The 14,777-nt window shown below is 42.7% G+C and overlaps 1 protein-coding gene across 1 annotated transcript in view; it reads left to right on the top strand.

Moving 5' to 3' along the window:
• The first annotated feature begins 358 nt into the window (after nucleotides 1-358).
• Nucleotides 359-14,777, top strand: part of LOC125007270 (metabotropic glutamate receptor 4-like) — a 172,640-nt gene continuing 158,221 nt past the window's right edge. The window contains exon 1 of the mRNA XM_047583978.1: nucleotides 359-820. The gene's annotated coding sequence lies outside the window, so the exon portion shown is untranslated. The remainder of the gene's footprint in view (nucleotides 821-14,777) is intronic.

Here is a 14,777-nt window from a genome sequence, read left to right as displayed (position 1 = left end):
TGTGTCTCATAAATTGAGGCATTTGTACTGGATGTATGTGTGTGTATATATATATATATACAGCATATATATTTTTTAAAACAAGTAAATTGGATGTAATTGTCAATGACTGTCAGAAATATATAGTGTGTTGTTGGGTGTTTTGTGTGTGACTTCACAGAGAGAGATAAACAGTGAAGTCTGCTGAGAGGCATGACAGCAGACGCTTAAAATAAAAATTATACAAATTGAAGCAAAGCTTGCATGTCACGCTCCGGATATAAGCACGGCCAGAGAGCTGGGTGGTATTACATGCTGTAATCGGGCATTCACACCTTCCCCGATGGTGCATTTCTTCCCTGATAAAGGCGGTGTGCTGCGATGCGTTTAACATCAATCACATCCAGTGCACGGAGCGCGTACGCTCTTCCGTCTATCAGTTGGAAAGTGCACTCGCCTCGGGTGTGGGATGTGCGTTTCTCCGCTCTGTTATCCCGTAAAAATCGGATCCTCTTTTCGCAGGGAGCTGTATTTGTGAGTGGCTCCACTGGACGTGCCGTGTATTCCCCATTCGCACACAGCCTAAAGTTGGGACTTTAGACTTTCAGCACCACTTTTCCGTGGACAGCGCTCGAAATGATTTTCGGAGATCGACGCAGCTTTGAAATGCGTGTAGATTCCTGCTGGATACTATTCAGAAACAATCTTTAGAGGTTTTATTTGTAAGCCACATTTTTTCTTTGGTTTTACATATATTGCTATTGAAAAACCGATGCGATTTTGCCTTGGATATGGGTCACTTCTTATAGAAAAAGGATTCTTCGTGGAAAGGAGGAAGGGGGTAAGTACAGCAACACAAGCTGCAAAAAATGGGTCATCCAAGACATATCATATCATGTGTTTAGATAAACGTCGTGACTTAATTCTGCTCAAGTAAGGCAGGCTATTGGAAACATACTGAACATTAGAATCCGTGATACAAATCACGGACGGTTCGCAAAACATTTCTCAAGCTGTTCAGCACTTACGCGAATTCATGATTCACAGTCTTATAGCAGTTTTTGGAAAGTACATGCATCTATTTCGTACAAAATATGAGTGCAACGCCCTGGACCGTGAGCGCATTGATTGTTTTGTTTTTTTATGCGTTAAGGCGCAGCGTTTTGTGCGGAGCTCTGTGCCTCGCTGCGCTGCAGAGGCGCCTGAAGTCTCACCAAATATGATAAAAGAATGACTCAATGTCGAAATCTGCAGGGTTTTAATATAATTATGGTTACGGCTGTGAAAGCGATTAGACGGAACCGTGGATAGACTAAATCTCCCCTTCAACGCAAGGCAATCCAGTTTGACTCTGAAAAGAGACAACGGAATTCAAACAACCGCTTCATCATCCCCAGCCCCCCCAGATTTGTCTCATTCCCACTTCTCTCTTCGTGTCTCCCTCTCAGTCCTGGAACAAGTTGAGTCACGCAAGGAGGAGCACCCCGGCTGGGTGGTGTTTTGCGAGAGTGTATTGGGGTGGGTGGGAGTGTGGGGGTAAACGGTGTGTGAACCATCGATTGTCAGTCACTGTGCTGTGCAGATGTGCTGCCTCCTGGCAGTGGAAGTGAGATTGGAGACAGGAGTAGAACTGCTGATGTGGGACTGCTACTGTGCACCCCAGAGCAAACTTTAATAGGTTACTTAGTTATGCATGGTTGTTACTCCAAGGCCATTGTTGTGTTGACAGGGACGTGTATTATGCTCAATTTGCATGTGCGATGTTTGCTTGTTGGAATATAATATAAGACTGGAGGAAGCGGTCAAGGTTCATGAGACCTACCTGACACACAAACACAACGTTGTTTTAATTCTGCTTCCATTTTGGGCTTCTCCCTCAGGCCTTTTTGTGGGCCAGAGATTAGCTTTGTGTTATATTACTCTCCTAGCTTCAGTTCGTGGTGGGGGGGTTGCCGTGATTACAGCCAAATATGCCACTGTCTGCATTCCCTCTGAACTTACAGCCAAGAGGGAAAATGTTCTTCATATCCGAGGGTAATTATCTAAAAAGTGTGACTCAGCAAAAGAGAGATTTTAATTCAGCCTCTGCGATCCCATGAGATAGATTTTATGTCTTGTGTTGGGTTATTCTTGTTGCCATGTTCTTTACAACTGCAGTGACTGATCGCCTACCTGGATCTAGCAACAAAGCGCTCTTAAGAAATCTCCCCCAGAGAGAGATTGGAAGGAACGCTCTGTGTGTAGATTGTAGCTGGCAGAGAGGTGGAGGGCTTATTCAAACAGCCTTAGATTTACTTTTCCAAGCTTGCCTGGCTTATCTCATCCTCGGAGTTAGTTTAGCAAGTGCAGACTCAGCGTAAGACCCCTGGTTTGCCTGCTGCTAACTTCTCTTTAATATGTCATGGGCTAGAGCGTAAGCAGCAGCGAGGAGATACTGTAGCATTGCCTCATTCTCTGCTTAATAATACAAGAGCACTCGCCGGCATACTGTACGCTAGCTTGCTCCGAGACTGGCGCTTCTTTGCTTTTAATTCTGGTCGAAGAAGGGGTCAAATAATAAACACGTCACATTCACTTGACGGACAGCGCGATTATCCAAGTGGCTGAAATCATTCCAGGAGGCGGAGATGGGGCTGGATCCTGTTCTCCTCGTAGAGACTCTCCAGGAGCCACAGCTTTCGCTGTAGCTGCTGCACGGATCCAAGAGCGAGGACTGCGATAAACAAACGTGTGCAGCGTTTCCAAAAAGAGACCCGTGGTTAAATTCCCAATAGGCCTCTGTTGTTCCCTTTCGCTGGAAATGGGGAAATGTGTGTGCAGCGTGCCCAGGTTTCAGCTTCATTCTCCTCCCGGCAGACGCCATCTGCTCAGTGGGGAGGTTTTCCAAACAATTCTATAGTAAAGACTAGGGAAATAACAAACATGGCCACTCTAGGCACACAGACAGGAGGCTAAATAAGAGGCCCTATTTCCCCCCCATAACATAAATACCACTTAACTTTATCTGAAAGAAAATAGGCATGTGGTTATTCAAGTGTATAACCTTGCACTAATTTGCTCCTTCATGTTGCATTTACATACAAGCATGCCCACAAGCATTCCCGCTCAGTTTTCAGTTTTAGAAACACTTATGGCGTTTTCATATTTATCAGACACACACAAAAAAAAAACACACATTGCAATTAGTGGACCACATTTTTATCCCCATGAAGATCTGCAGTATCTTGTGTATAGATGTTTTCAAACAGATACATGTCTAAAACGTTTATGGAAATACACACATGATGGGAGTTCATAAAAACCCTTTATTCACTACCATAATGGACCATTTATGCTCAGTGGGAAGACTCTAAATTCTTAGGCTGATGGATGCAAATTAAACGTTTGTCCTTGTAACAGGGTATCACATATAGCGAGCAATTAGTATCTCTTGAGAGTTTAAGATTTCATTCGTGTGCACTGGGTGGTAAATTTAGAGCAAAAGCAACAGGTGGAAAGTACACGTCCAAATAGCATTTTAATGTCGGCAATGCATCTTTCGAAGTGATTTGCAACCAAAATACGGCACGTGCAAATTACGTGCACGCCGCAGATTCGGCCCTTGTGACGTTTCCTGGGGCGTGTCCTTAATTCAGAAACAGTGCCTTTTTCCAAATTATTAACAATACGGAGAAGCAACAGCAGAAAGGAGCAGAAGAGTGATGTTGTGTATTTCCTGAGTCATCACACACACAGATTCTTCCTAGGGCAGCGTTGTGTGAAATGGAGTGTGAAATGAGTGCACTTAACATCCCTGCAGTGGATTATGCACATTATCTTACGCCAGGGTTCGAGAGCATCTTGCCTCCCGCCTGTGAATCTGTCATCGAGTTACATTCACCTTTCCCCAAGTCCGTTTAATGTTCCCAACACGTTGATGGGTACATACCACAGACTTCCAGCAGAATATTATCCGGGAATTCTTCTTCTCTCTTCGCTAGTGATGAACTGGCCGTTGCCAAAAAGAATATAAACTCACTTTCAAGTGGCCTAAATGTTTATTATTTTTCAATCTAATGAACATTCTCTCTTGCTGCTTGTCATTAAGAGGAAAATAGTTTGTTCTGACAAAGTTAATGAATGCGTACCTCTTCTGAAGTTAAACTATGGCACTCCAGAAACAGTTACTGCCAATGTATCATGTGTTTTGTTTTTTCAGGCCATTTTCTTGAGATTGTTCTCACTCATTTGAATAAGTGGATATTGCACAAAGTAGCCACAGTGAAATGTTCTAGGACATTTCTTTTTTTTCGGGGACCATGGGAGATTTTTATGGCTGCAAAAATGAGCAATTCTTTAGTGCACCGATGTTCAACAATCGCCCAGTGAGCGCCGGGCCTGCATCACAGAACAGGAAGAGGTATCCACTCTTTCACTTTCACTTCTTTTACTTTCTCCACCATAAGTGGCCTCAACAGACCAAAATGGAGTGGAAGTGGGGGGAAATACTGCTTTCTGAGTAAAAGAGACACCGGAGATCAAAGCTACAACCACATGTTCCCAAAATAGGTGGAAGGCTGGTGGTATCCATGTGCCCGCAGGTCTATATTTGCAGGATAATGACTGTTACACTCATCTTCTCCAGGAAGTTGTCAGATGGGAAACCATGACTTGAGGGAAATGCTGAACACAACAAGTCAACGGACTGAAGTCGCAGGTGAATGGAAAATGGAAATAAAGATTTTCTTTTTTAATTGTGATTATTACTTCTTTGGTCACAAATCATTAAGGTGACATTGTGAGACTTTACATATCCATTAGCACAATTAGGAGCAAATCTGCCTGTGTTTTCGTAAAAGTTTTAAATCCATTGCTGGACCAACAATGGTGATCCATTTTACACCAACATAGAATCGATGTTTGCTGAAGCTGCCCTACGGCGCAAAGGACTACGCTGGTGAAAGCATTTGTACGTGTGTGCCGGTGTATTGGAATCGTTCTGTAACTGAGCCACTAAGCGGCGAATAGCCAGCTATGTTAGGTTTCCCCACAGATCAACACTTACTTTCACTAAAATGACTGAATATTCCGAGCCTGTCCAGCTGCTGAGATGTGGGACCAAGAAAAATACATTTCAGACCAGTTACACCTGTCACGGTCTGGGGAGGTGGATGTCAGGCTACACTGTAAGCTGTCTAAGGTCCGTGGCAGGAAGTGATGCACGACTTTAAAATAAGATTAACGTATGCAGTGTCAGTGTTTCTGTGATTAGTCTCTTTGCCAGAACGGAGATGCAAACGTTTCCCAGTGTAACTGTAGCCCTTTAAAGCCTCAACGTATCCCCGGTGATACATTAAAGCACACAGTGGTTTGCTCTACTGTCTGGAAGACCTTCATGACATCTCAAGGGTATGACTAACTTTGTTTTTATCAACAAATTCCTTCAAACAACTCTTTCTTCCTGGGTCTCCAGTCTCTGACTGATGGCGCCTGTTGATAACATTGTCATTAAATGACACAGCACCAGTTCTGATTTGTATAATGCAGGAATTCCTTCATTTTTAAATCTTTTTGTCTTTGTCCAAATGTGTGCACAGGTTCAAACATTAAGTGACATTTAAATAGAGTTGGCCTCTATTAATGTTAAGTTTATCAGGTCAACAATTGCGGAAACAAATTTACCATCAAATAAAACCTGAAAAACCGAGAGATAAAAGTCAGCGATACGACGCCGCTGTCTCCCACAGCCTCTCATCCTCCCTCCATGCCAGCCTCAAAACCGCCACTCCTCTTGTTTACCTCCTGTTCCCTCCTACGCATAAATAAACCTCATTAATATAAAGCCACGGGCGCTTCCAATATATTACCGGGCAACACCTGGATTCATTCTTTCCTTCGCCAGTTATCGTGGCTGCAATAAAAGAGAGCTGAAGACTTTTTGTGATGGGCTTATTTCACTCTTCCCCTTTCCCTCCAAAAGAAGACAGTTACAATGAAGCCAGATATGAGAGCCTCGCTTGAGAATGAGCTCTGTGACAGCGCTGATGTTTCAGTAACTGTTGCCTCCTTTTTTCCCCACAATCTATCATCTGTGATTTTTTCCCGCATGACGGTCTAATGTTTGTTGATTTCAGCGCGCCTCCTGTGCTGATGTCATGAGCTATTCAGATATATAATATATATTGGGATTTGAGATAATGCAGTTTATAACTTCAGGTACATGTCAGTGGTCAGGAGCCACAGATAGATAGATAGATAGATAGATAGATAGATAGATAGATAGATAGATAGATAGATAGATAGATAGATAGATAGATAGATATTGAGTAAAGTGTAACAATGCAGCAAAGCTCCTGTGGATTTCTGAATGTGGGTGAGGCACATCCAAGACTCCTCTGTGATCACGCTGCACTGCACTTCACATATCCCATTTGTGCTCACTTTCTCCTGAAACGTCTTCCCAGACGATCATCTTTGAAAGTAGTTCAGAATGATTTTTTTCTTCTCTCTTTCAGAAATTTGAGTCAATAATTAATTTTTTTTTTTTATTTAAAATGTATGCGCTTTATTCCCCACCACCCTGCACTTGAGTATTTCCCACCGGTGACTTAACACCGAGCGAAAAAGCCGCCTTTCACTGCTCTGCGTGCTCTGTTGCCCCAGTAACTGCACCCAACACTTAAAGCACACTTCCACATGGCTACACCTAGGTGAGAAAGTGAAACCGCTGGAGGTCTGAAAACACAGGGTTTTCAGTTGACCTAAACCTGCAATGATTTATTTTTCGCCCACTTGAGGGCAGCGCAACAAGCTACAAACCAGAGCCATGTTTGCTACATCGGAGGGAAGACTCTACAGTGTAACCCTATGGGGCGTATATGCTATGTTGAAATAAATCGCTTATTTTCGCCATTTACGGGCAAATAAATGTCAACGTCTCTCAACATGTAAAAGGACCGTCGACTTACTTTAAATACCTTAAATGACCTGTAAAATACTTTGTAGCCCAATAACCTCATCAGTCACAGAGCTGCTCAGTCTCCCGTGTTCATCCATCACGGTTAAAAGTTTGAAATTACTCAGGAAAATTATAAATACTCAGAAATAGTGAAAATTAAACTAGTCTTATTGTTATTTAGTATTATCATTATAACATTAGCTCGCTAACCATAATAACCTGGTAGTAACTGAGGAAAAGGTACATGTCGATTAAATTTGTCTGTCTACATGGACATAAATTACATGGACACATGGGTTTCTGCTATTTTTCTAAGCCTTTGGTGTAGCTAACTAGCTAGCATAAGGCTAGCATACGTTGGTTAAACTTAATTCATTTGTAAAGTATTGTTGGGTGTTTTTAAGATCAAGGTACACATTAATGATGGTATGACTTTATTTTTCCTATATAAAATCTTAACAAATGTCAAAGAGAGACAGTGACATTTACCTCACATAATAGGGAGAAACCAGTTGACATCCAGTTCTTCCTTTAAATCGTCTGCTCCCATGACTTTCTCACTTTTTGTTTTCCCGATCCTGTGCTGCAGCTGTAGACTGTTTAACTTTAAATCCAGTTTAATTCTCAGTTATTGCCACTTCTCCATGGGTGAATATAGCAAACATGGTGCCCGTGAGACACGTGACCAGCTCAAAACCAATCAGCATAGCGGGATAGCTCAGACGGTCCATTCCCTAGTTGGCCAGACTCTCTCTAATATACGGCTCTGCTTCAAACCCGTCCCCTTTAGAAGACGAACACGTCTGCAAATTTGGTTTATTTACACATCAAGCACACCGAGGAACACAAGCATTCATTCAGAGTCCTGTCTGTGTCCATCTGATGAATGCAAGTCCAATATCCAGTCTCCTTTTAACTCTGTTTCGTGCTCCACTAACTCCATTTGATCTACTGTTAACATGGAAATATTGATCACAGCAGCTTAAAGACCAAATTGCAGGGGAAGAAACAGAATAAACGAGAGCAGGAACATTAACAAGACACAACAAATACGAGGGTTTAAGACATCAACCTTGACAAGGATAACTACACCAGAAAGCAGCCACATCAACCCAAGTCCTCCCTGTATGGACGCTGATGTGGGAGCACTTAGGCTCTAACCAGAAACTGGCCGTCCTCCAGAAACCAAGTGCTCACTGTTGAGACCAGCACAGCTCACAAAGAGGAGCCCCTACCCACTGAAATGTAGCCGAAGTTACAAACCGCAGCACCTCAAATCCCAATATCTGCTATTTGTAGATAACAAATTGGTCTGAAACAAAGCAAATGAGGAACACATGCAGCTGTTCAATCAGCCTGAATGAAACAAGCCTGTGGGTGATATAAGTCTTTACGCTGAATGATTTGACGTAAATGCTGCGAATCATTCCCTCCTTAGTCACCTGGTCTCAGCCAAGACAAAACACCTATGGGACACAGTGTCAACTAGAAGCAATATCACATAGTAGGACATCACATTCATTACATCTTATTAACGCTGATTACTAATTTGATAATTACGTTGATTCGGGAAACACAGTTGCTGACTGGATTATTTTCCTTGTCAACGTTTTCCAAGTAAATAAAGTCTTCTTTATAGTATTTGTAGACTGTACTGTGTTAAACTAAAGCATCATTTCCTCTTGGGACCTTTGAATCTACTCAGTGCATCAGGAACCGTGACATAAATGAAGTTATAGGGAAATGATTTGAATCCCTGCGCTTGCAGCGCCGACTGTGTCCGGCTGTTACATCTCATCGTCAGCGGTAGCAGTTGTTCCTTAAATCTTTTTGCTTACTTTAAGTCCAGCGTCGCCGAGCATTTTGAATCCACTTCTCCCTCCACGCTCGCTGTTGTTGCAGTGTTGCTTTTGGTGTTTTCTCCATCACCACCACCTGGACTGGAGCAGGTTATTGCACAGTCGTAGAATCAGTCATCATTTCTCATGTGTCGGCAGCCAACTGTGTGAACTGAAGGAACCCTTTGTTTCCTTTGAAGAGATATTTTGGTAATATATGTTTAGTCTTTAGTGATAAAAACAGAAGTATTTCCTCCTGATTTGTCTGGACCTTCCGAAACTGAAAAATGAATAAACACACAGTATGACGTGCCATCACTTTAATCGCTTCAATTAAGGTTTGGTTAGATTTGCCACAAAGACCAGCAGGTGAGGTCGGGAGAAAGATCGTCACCATGGTTTGTCATCGTTCCAATCGTCATGGTAACAATAACTAAGACTTAGGTGGGGTTAGCAAATGATTGTGGTCATGGCTTGAAACTGGAAATGCTTAGTGGTCTCTTTTGTAACAGAACATGATGTTTCTTTGTAAAACACAACATACACTGGAAAAACAAATCACTTGCTGGCACTATCTCAGTGACAATAAGAATCAAATAAACAAAAATAATATTGTCATTCATCTACTCTTAGCCTTGACCGAGAGCTGTGAGTGCTTAAGCCTTATTGGACCTGTAACCCTAAGTCTCAAAATGTCCACATGGACTTATTTTTTTTTATTATTTTGGCTATAGAAAGGTCAGAAAATCCCGTGAGTTAGTGCCTTTGCTCATTTTTTTTCTGTATTTCCTTTTACTGTAATAACACGGTACTGTCTGTAAAATTGTCACAACGCTTCCACCAAACTGTGGCATAATTACGGTAATCCAAAGTGCACTTGTACAGATGTGCCCCCGGCGAAACATTAAAGGGTTAATGGTCCAGTCCTCATGTCTACATATAAAGTGGATTCTCTCCCATTGAGTATGTTGCGTTTTAAAGCTTTTTTTTTTTCTCACTACAGCAGAACCCAGAAATGACAAATCAAGACAAACAAACTAGAGATGAGCTTTCAAGAATATGCACCGAAAGGTTGTCCACTGTAGGTTGCACCAGTGAAAGCATTTAATAATGAGCAGATATCATGGAGATGAAATCAAATATATTGTTGTGTGCCTTCACTGTATTAGTAGAAGCACACAAACGTACAGAAGACAGAACTGCAGTGAACATTTGGACTCACACTTGAGACGCCATCATCATTAAAACATCAAGTGAGAGGGTATGTTTTGGAAGGATGCTGTTCATCCCACCAGCAGACTTTCTAACTTTTAATACTAAATACCCAAAGATCATTAAAACCACGCTGGCATCTCACGGCGGCTCAGCTCTTTGCTAAACCATCCTCACTCGCCCTGCTCAACTTTTTCCCTCATGCATTTCACTGCACACTACCAGATTAGCAGCTTGTTGCAAATCTATATGTTTTAAAGGCTCTTGTGCTCCAAAATGCTGCCTCTGCTCTAGTTATAGCCACCATGGGTACGATAGGAGTCATTCTGGTGAGAGTAACGCCCCCAAGGATCGGCGCTGAATGGACCTAGTGCACACACAGATGCTCAAGATGCTCATGGGCAACAAATGTCTTCCCAAATGTTGTTTTTTTTCTCTGTATCATGAGAACTAGTCTGCATTATATATTCCACTTTTTCCTCCCATTCAGCACACTTAACGCGCATGATTGTTGAGTGGATTTCAGTTCAGGTGGTTCCAGCGGTTTAAAACGAAGCTTTGCAGATGCACTACTTTTAACAGCTTTGTTGCTTCACTCCCAGAGGGGGCAGCGCGAAATCCACTCGCATTTGTGATGCCGATAGATGCAGGTTGTTTTTCACAATGACTTGTTCAGTAACAGATCAGTGCGCAGTCAACACTTATCAACACAGGTGTTGATAAAGTGGTTACAATTATTGGCTCAGACATCGGCATTACAGATGGATGCCCGGGCCGTTTTCAGGGGACAATTATCCCACTAAAAAAAAAAAATGGTTCTGCCCCGACACAAAATGCTGAGCTCGGTATGATGAGATCAGTGTTTTGCGGGTTCTGGGGAATTGACAGATCATGAAGAGAGTTTTATAGCCGCACCCTAGAATTAGCATCCAAAGCGAAGGCTGAATCTTCTGATGTCCTGTGGTGATTCATTTAACTTTGCAATGGCTGATTAAACTGTCTCTGCCTTCTTTTTAACAAAGCATGACAGGATGACAGTTTGACAGGGAAACTTTTTTATATCTGGAATCTGCATCGCACCGTTTATAGCCGTCACTGGCACCGGTATATTAAAGCGAAACTTGCAAACATTGGTGTAGATGTACGTGCACCAAGAGGAGCTGCCGTAATTCGCTTTGCGTGTACTCCACGGCAACTACACTGCAGTTTGGGTGTCATATTGTATTTGCAAAATGACGTTAATTAAATGTGTTAATTACAAATGCACGCACAATTTCAAATTTATGGAAGAGCTAAAAAAAAAAAAAAAAAACGAAGCAAGGAAGGGAACAAGCAAAGAGGGATGTATGCTGATGTGCGTGAGTTATTCCTCTCGTATTTATTTTGATATCTAAGCAAATAGGGACGTAATCAGACTTATCAGCATTCACACATGTGCATATTTATTCAATTTATCGCTTTAATCCGCAACATATGGATATCATTAAGGGGAGCGACCTAAAATTAAACCAAAACCCTGTATCTCCTCTGCCCCACTGCTGCGCATGCACACATAAAAGGCAGAATGTGATTTAAGTTCTGTGAATATCTGTCTCAACCATATCCACCTACACTTTGCGCGCAGAGCACAAAAGCATATGTACATGGTGTTGAGAGGCACGCATACACACACTCACAAACACACGCATATGCACTGACACACACAGAAAATTATACAATTTCAGGCAGAACAGACAATTTTACTGCAGACCGCACATGTGACTTAGTGCATGTATCCAGAAACATGCAAATCACAAATTCAAGCGGAGCTAAGGGGGCGGATTCAAAGAGAACGAGTCCATGAGCTGTATGAGAGCTCTTCTGAGATCTCTCTAGCCCACCGTGGGTGTTTTGTCTTTCCCGCGAGGGATGTTCGTTGTTTTGCGGAGGCAGGTTCAGCTCTAGGATTAATGAAAAGCTCCATCTTAGTCATGAAAAGAGCATTTTCACAATCTATTTAGCATCATGCATACCAGAGAGTCACATTAGGCACTGTTGACTTATGTGCGCCTACAGCAGTGTTTTCTGATGCATTCATTGCCACTGCTGTGATCTTCTGTGGGTACGCTGCCCCCCCTCCAGCCTTGCCCATTGAGCCTCTTGCATTTCTCATGTTCTCTGTCAGAAAACTCATTCCTCAGCACCGAGATGAAATATGGCACACAACTGGAAGTCTGAGGGAGTAATGGCAGAAATGTTGGCAGAAAGCTTCACAGGACTCGTAGGGTTCTTTTTGGATAATATCTTTTTTTTTTTTTGCTTGTTTCTTTTTTGGGGCCATTTGACGGTGGCTGATTGTCCATAGAAACAGTGGAATCACTGGCACCCAGCATGGCATTAGCCAATGTAGCCAAACCTTTGCAGGTCAAACACAGCACTCTGTGAGCTTACTGAGAGTGCTACCAGGTCAAAGGATGGTAATGCAGGATGTTTCTGGGCTGGCCCGACAGGGACTACTAAAGTGGTGTAATAGGCTGCAGTGGAAAAGCTTGCAGAAGTGGATTCCATGAGTGCTGGATGTTATTTCAGCGGTTGCTTCTGGTGAATTATTTAGAGAAAATGGTTGTAATTACACAGTGACTACGGTGAGGACGATTAGGTGGTGGTGTGTCTAGATCATTGCAGGGATCACAGGACTACGTGATGAACTTAAAGGCATTCCAGGAACTGTTCCCCTCTCCCCCTCTTCCCCTCCAGCCTCCCTTCCTTTAGCTCTGTCAGCGTTTTTCCTCCTGTGAATGGTTGGCGTCAGGCCGGCCTTTACGGCCCTTTTAAAAGGCTGCTAAAGGTCCACGCGAGACACGGCCTCTGTTCCTCCTTTGCCACCCACGCCCTCCACCCAGCCCGCCCAGAAGCCCTCCAAGCAATCACAGCTTCTCAGGATGTCACTTAGCATTAGGGTAACCCCCGTCCTTACGCATGCGATCAGGACCAAGCCGGGCAGGGGAACTGGGACACAGTGAAGGCGGCCGCTCGTAGAAGCCAAGAGAGAGAACGGACATCTCGCCACACTGACCTTTGAGGGCTTTTCAGGGATCGTGATGTGACGGCGTGGGTGATGAATGATGGTGAAAGTAATGCTCTGATTCATCTGTTGGTGTAAACACAGAATGACTAGCACAGCAGAACAAGACGCAGCCAAGGACTCAAGTAAGACCCAAATTCACTTTTTTAAGGGGAAGAGGACCGGAGGGCCCATTATGTGGCCCCGCTCTCCAGTGCTGTCCAGGTTGGTTCGCCTGTCAAGGTAAAATGGCAGTGCTGCAAATTTTGCTTGACAGCACAAGCTCCCCTCAGGGAGACTAAGTGGCGTCAACCTGTCGTAGTCACACACTGTTGCTGACAAGGTGATGATGAACACCTTTCATTAAAAGGCAGAAGCTAGGCTTTCCCTCTGAGAGAGCATGTTCCGGTCTTAATGTCAAAGGGAAAGGGCCAGGGCTGGGAGAGGTAGCCTTGGGGCCAAAACTCTATATGATTTTATATGCCAAGAACTCCTCTGTGTCACGATGATGCACACTCAAAAATTCATAGGACTTTCTATCAGAGGCATAGGGACAGGCTCCCACCTGGAATGGAGCACTCCCATGAAAACTGTTTGAGTCTTGTCAACACTGCAGATACTGTATTGCACATACAGTATGCTATGTGGATTGGTTAACAGAAGGTGAGTGCAAATGGCATCGACAGAACAGAGAAAGTTCAGTACTCAGGCATAATGACTTGTGATTGTTATAACCTCCTGAGACTTTGCGTCCTCATATGTGGACATTAAGTTTTCGGTTTAGCTCTGCTTCATTTAGACCTGTTGTCTGTAAAAGTGGACGCTTTTGTCTGCCATCTCGTGGTAACAAAGGGTCAATGCACTAGTGTAAAAACATGATAGCGTTAATTTCAGCAAATTCATTCTGCAGGGACAAAAATGGGCAAGGTACAAAACCTCAGCAAATTTTACAATTGTAACTTGTTTATTTATGCTAATTAAATTTTCTAGCATGATATGACGCACAAATTTAACAAATTCTATCAACAGCAACGAGCTACAGCGTCAAGTACTCATTTAAAGACATTGGGATTTCATTGCGATTCTCCTTTGCTCGGCCACGTGTTACATGTTCTTACACGTTGGTGACTTTCTTATAATATACAGTGAAATAATCCCCATGTCCACATATGAGGACATTTTCTTTTTTTCCAAAAACGACTTCCTGTTCACAGACAATGCTTAATTTTTATTGTTTTATTGTCCTAATAATCCCTAATCCACTTAACAAACAAATTCTTGGGTCTCAGGAGGTTGATGGTGGGTGGGTAAAGAAACAGTGCTGTGTCTAGATTTATCTGGTTAGAGGACTCACTTGCTGTAGTTTTTTTTTTTCCATAAATGTTGTCATTTGTGGGGTAACACCAGAAAAAAACTGTGTTAATCTACATGGTCTCTTTTGGTAGGGCGTTGCTTTTCAGCCTGATACAACAGTTGCGTTTTTAAATCAAAATCTTATCCGCTGGGGTGTGAAAATGTAAAGCAGAGCTCCCGTTAGATTCTGAATGAATATATGCATACTGTAGTGGAAAGATTGACTGTTTTCGGCATCGCACTGTCACACTGGTGAGAATTTTTGTCAGATGTTCAGTATCTGTTTAAGAAGTCATACGCATGTGTGGCATAAAAGCAGATCCCTGCCTAAATTAAAAAATAAATAAATTAAAAAAAATGAACCAGTCTAAAATATAGAAAGCTGACCATAATAATAATGATAACAATAGTAATT

Source organism: Mugil cephalus, chromosome 4 (genome assembly GCF_022458985.1).
Source record: "Mugil cephalus isolate CIBA_MC_2020 chromosome 4, CIBA_Mcephalus_1.1, whole genome shotgun sequence".
Lineage (NCBI taxonomy): Eukaryota > Metazoa > Chordata > Actinopteri > Mugiliformes > Mugilidae > Mugil > Mugil cephalus.
Note: the sequence above shows the minus strand (reverse complement) of the source record. Positions and strands in the feature narration are given on the sequence as shown.